Source organism: Colletes latitarsis, unplaced genomic scaffold (assembly GCF_051014445.1).
Source record: "Colletes latitarsis isolate SP2378_abdomen unplaced genomic scaffold, iyColLati1 scaffold0110, whole genome shotgun sequence".
Taxonomy (NCBI): domain Eukaryota; kingdom Metazoa; phylum Arthropoda; class Insecta; order Hymenoptera; family Colletidae; genus Colletes; species Colletes latitarsis.
In genome coordinates, this window is record NW_027488460.1 from 27501 (window position 1) to 32500 (window position 5000).

Below are 5000 nucleotides of genomic sequence, written 5' to 3' on the forward strand. Positions count from 1 at the left end.
TTTCCGCATACGCTTGGTTATGTTTTCGTACTTAGATGTTACAAGTACGTCCCTTCTTTTAAAGTAGCTCTTCACTAAGTTTACCATAGTAGTGCTACATTTAGCGTCGATTAGTCTCTTCAAGATCGCAGGCCACCACAAGTTGTCGAAGGCTCCCTCGATGTCCACGAATATGGTGATGACGTATTTCTTGTCCGACCCTTTGACTCCGTTTCTCAGCCCGATTAGCGCGTCTTCCGTAGATTTCCGGCTTTTGAAGCCGTATTGGCTAGGGTGTTCCAGCCCCCTGCTCTTGTATGTTTCGTCTATTCTCGCTACAATGATTCTCTCGAATATTTTACCGATGGCTGAGAGGAGTGCTATGGGTCGGTAGGAGTTTATATTTCCTCTATCCCTGTCCTTGTTTTTGAGGATTATCCTGAGTAGTGCCGACTTCCAGGCCTTGGGGAAGACCGAGTCTCTGAGGCACTTGTTGAATATTTGGACGATGATTTGCTCGTTAAGGTCGATTAATTTCTTGACGATTTCTGGTTTAAGTTCGTCAAGTCCAGGGGCTTTCTTGTTCTTGCATTTTCTAGTTGCATCCCTTACTTCTTTTGCGGTTATTTGGTTCTCTATATTGGCGTTTCTATATCTCGATATTTCCTCTTTTAGCTCTTGGTGTGCTCGCGTTTCGGGGATGTTATCCTCCTGCGGCACTGCTTTTTTCATGATCGCTTCCATCGAGTCCTTCCACGACATTGTGATGTTTCCATCCGGAAGCGTCAGGGATGCAAGAGTTTCTTCTCTGTTTATTTTTCCCCGGATAATTCTATATACTATGCTCCATGGGTCTCTGTTTCCTTCGGTGTGAATGAAGTTCTTCCATGACATCGCTTTCTGCTGTTTGATTTTCTGTGTGTATATGTTTCTGGCTCTTCTGTATCGGGTTTGTAATATCTCTATGTCCGTTTGAATATTTAAGCGTCTTGCTCTGGTAAGATGTTTTCTGGCTCTACTGGCTGTTTTCCTGAGTTCTGATAGTTCGTCTGTCCACCAAGGGACTCTGTTCGGTCGGTTTCTGATTTTAGGTATTGAAGAATCACAAATGTCCCTCAGCACTCTGGCGATTCTCCTGGCAGCTATGTCCGCAGTTGTTGTGTCGATTCTACGTCGAAAGGCGTCAGTAATACGTCTTTCTGTCTCGTCTCTGAACCTCTCCCAGTCCGCCCTTCGGATGTTATACCCGCTGCGGAGGGAGGGTAGGTTGTATGCTGTGTTAGGGTCTCTTATTTCGGTTGTAATCATGCTGTGATCACTGACATTGCAGTCAGTGATCACCTTCCAGTTTATTGCGCTGTTTGCGAAGTTTGTCGTTATTAGCGTAATGTCGATGTTGCTTTGTCCTCTGTGTGTTACAAATGTTGGAGTTCTGTTTGGTTCGTTTAGTATGTGAAGGTTGTTCTGGAGGATGAAGTCCTCCAGTTTCCTTCCTCGTTCGTCCGTGTGTCCGGAGTGCCAGAGTGTCGAGTGTGCATTTGCATCCATGGTAATTATTACTCTCTGATTTCCCAGTTTGTCCAGAATTTTTTGCATTTTTGTGAGTAGTGGTTCGATGCCTAATCCGTGTTGACAGTATGTGTTGATTATGTAGAATTTTAGAAGTCCGTATGTAATATGTAGTGTCATGATGTGCTGTGTTTTTTCAATGCTCACTTGAAATGCCTGTATGTTCCTGTTCGCAACTACTGCTGCGACCCAGGGTGATTCGGTGTCTGGTTGTATGGTTGTTACGTTTGTTGAGTACCCTTTGACTTTGTTTTTGTAGGTGTAGGGTTCTTGTATGCAGATGATGTCAATCTTATATTTCTGGAGTCTTTCGAGTATATTTGCTGCTGCTGCAGCCGACCTTTGAGCGTTTATTTGAGCTATTATCATGTCCAATTAATTTTAGATTTTACTAGCTCCACGTACTTGGCATATATTGGACAGTTTTTGCTTTTAACTTCGTGATTAGTGTCACTTCGTTTCGCTCGAGTGCAGTTAATGCACTTTGGTTTGTCCTTAGTCTTGCATTTTTCCTTGAGGTGGTCTTTGGATCCACATGTCTCGCATAGTTGATCCGGAGTGTTGCAGTTTTTCGCTACGTGCCCAAATCCGTGGCACTTGAAACATCTTGTAATATTTAGGAATTCACGGATGCGGTATGTGCTCCACATCATGAAGACCTTCCCTTTCTCTATTAACTCTTTGAATTCTGGATTGGGTGCTTCCACGATCCAGTTCACTTTGCTGTTGTCTCTTGCTTTAAAGGAGTGCCTGAAGACGATGTTTTTCTCCAGAGCCTCTAATTGTGTGTCACTTCGATGTTGGAAATTCTTTTGTATCAGCTCAGATTTTAGTTCTTCCATTGTGTTGTCCTTTTCCACGTCGTATATTATAATAGACGGGTTTTGCTTTTTAGGGTCTTCGACTTTTAGCCCTGCCTTTTGGAGCGGGGTTCCCTTGATTAGGTCTGCGTCTTCTTTGGTCTCTACTTCGATTATTAATCCTTTATTCCGCATTTGTCTAATGTTTCTCACATGTAGTTTTGAGCGGATTTCTTTCAATTCTTTGGTGACGGTTTCCTTTAGCTCGTCGTTCGTGCGTTTATCGGTATCTTTGGTTGGTTTGATCAGAATGATCTCGCCTGTTTTCCTGTATGCGGGTCTAGTTGTTGTCGTAGGTCCAGTCCTTTGCGGCAGGGTGCAGGTCGGGCCCTTACCAGAGACTACAGCTTGTGAGTATGAGAGCGGGGTGCTCTTGTATTGTTCCTTTGTGGCTTTCAGCTTTTCGTTTTCGATGATGAGGTTGTGGAGGATTTCCTCCATGTTGCCCCATCGTTGCATTATCGTCCTTATCGTAGATTTGTTTATTTTGTTTGTTTCACTTAGTAGTAGGTTTTCTAATTCAGTGCGTTGTTGCTTCACTTTCTCTATTGTGGTTTTGTCCGTTATTGGTTGTTCTGTTTCGTTGTTATTCGGTTTCTTTTCTGCTTGTTCTTGTGTGTCAGTTTCTATTATTTTCCGTTTTCGTGGTTGTTTTTTCTCCTCCTGAAGGGAAGAGAAAATGTTAGTACATACTAACTCGCTTGCGCTCATTTCCTCGTCTGATTCACTCGAGCTACTCGAACTACTCGAGGCGCTCGGGTTCTTCGTGGCTGAGTCCTTTTTTAGAAAGCTCGGTTTCATAGTTTTTGTTGCCTTGGTCGTTCCTTTTTTGGTTTTTGTTTGTGTAATGGTTTCCATGAGTGTTCCCACGAGAGTGGTCGGTTTTGGATACTGTCCAAGAAGAGCCGCCATTCTTGGACAGGCCAGACACACTGTGCCCTGGAGCCGAGCGTGCCATCACCAGGGGAGTGGCAGGTACCCCAGTGGTAGTCGCTAGGTATTGGAGTTATCCGTCCAATCATCCATCTTCTCGCCGCGCTCTGTAGCTTAAGATTCGGAGGCCGTTTGAAGAGCTGCCATCCTCGTGGCCCGGGCGGTTAAGCCAAGGCCCTCGTTTCCTCTGCCGTCACGTACCATTGACAAGACCAGAAGAGGGGTTGTGAATGGGTCGTTGTGACGACCAACAGAGGATTTACGATATAGTTGCTCGGGTTCCTCGGGGTCGCTTCCCGTACTGCGGCATACTTGGCAGGCCGCGGTCCCTGAGTTTCTTTACCTTCATGGTTTTTATGTCTCTTCTTGGGTGCTGGAATTTTGGTGTTGTTTCGTTTGTTTTGTCTCTTCTTGTCTTCGTTTTTCTTTTGCAGGTCCCCCAGATTGGAGTTGGAGTTCCTGTCTTTAACATTTCTTTTCAATTTTTGTTGTTTTTCGCTTTCGATGCGTGGATCGCCGCCTGGGATGGGCGAAGTGAGGTGAATAGTGTCCACCACACTCGCTTCATCCTGGCCTGACGATCTCGCTGCGTTTACCAGCCATTTCTATTGGCATCTCGGTATTCCTCGTTGTCCATAGGTATATCCAAGAATCCCTCGGTGTCCTAGAATCTCCCTCGGAGTCCCTCGGTGTCCTGTAGATCCCTTAGTATCCTTCCATATCCCTCGGAGTCCCTCGGTGTCCCTCGATGTCCCACGATGTCCAATCCATTCCTAACCACCCTAATACCTGAGTTACCGCCAGGCGCCAGGTCCGAGGACCCTCGACCACGACGTTGAACTCCACGTGGCTAATTCACGTGCCTGGAATGCATGCCGATCATGCACCGGTGCAGGATTTGCGCGCAGAGCTTTTCCGTATAATTGCACGTGTAGACAGGATTAGGCGGGTTGAAACAGCCATTGAAAATGACCGTTCACAGACAGTGGGTACACAGGCAAGCCCGCGTGACACTTCTTCCGGCCGCCTTCTTCCGCCCGTCTTTTTAGGGACGTCGGTCGAGTAACCCCGGGTATAGACCCAACGACTGGTGTGTAGCCGAGTAGCCTACGCCACACTCCACTGTCTGCCCATATGGCCGGTGGAAGGGGTGCACCACACCCCAACCTCTTGCCCATCTACACGCTTCCGCGCAATTCGGCCGTAGCCAACCGCAACGCTAACCATGTGGCCATTGTTCACCCGCAGGTGTCCTCTCACGCCCGTTAGGCCATGACCAATGTGGGATGGGGGGCCTAAAATCCTCCCTGTTAACCAGAGCCCCGTTGGCCGGCATAAATGCCGTTTCCAGCGTCCACCGCGAGGAGGAGGGGTTGGCACTTGCGATCCTGGTGCCGCATAGCAGAAGCTATACGCCCGGACGGCTTCTAGACGCCAGTAGATAGGGACAGTGGGAATCTCGTTAATCCATTCATGCGCGTCACTAATTAGATGACGAGGCATTTGGCTACCTTAAGAGAGTCATAGTTACTCCCGCCGTTTACCCGCGCTTTTTTGAATTTCTTCACGTTGACATTCAGAGCACTGGGCAGAAATCACATTGCGTCAACACCCTTGGGGGCCATCGCAATGCTTTGTTTTAATTAGACAGTCGGATTC

General features: G+C 47.0%; 1 pseudogene; it reads right to left on the bottom strand.

The window, feature by feature from the left end:
• Positions 1-4753: 4753 nt before the first annotated feature.
• LOC143351257 (large subunit ribosomal RNA) overlaps positions 4754-5000 on the bottom strand; it is a 3121-nt pseudogene continuing 2874 nt past the window's right edge.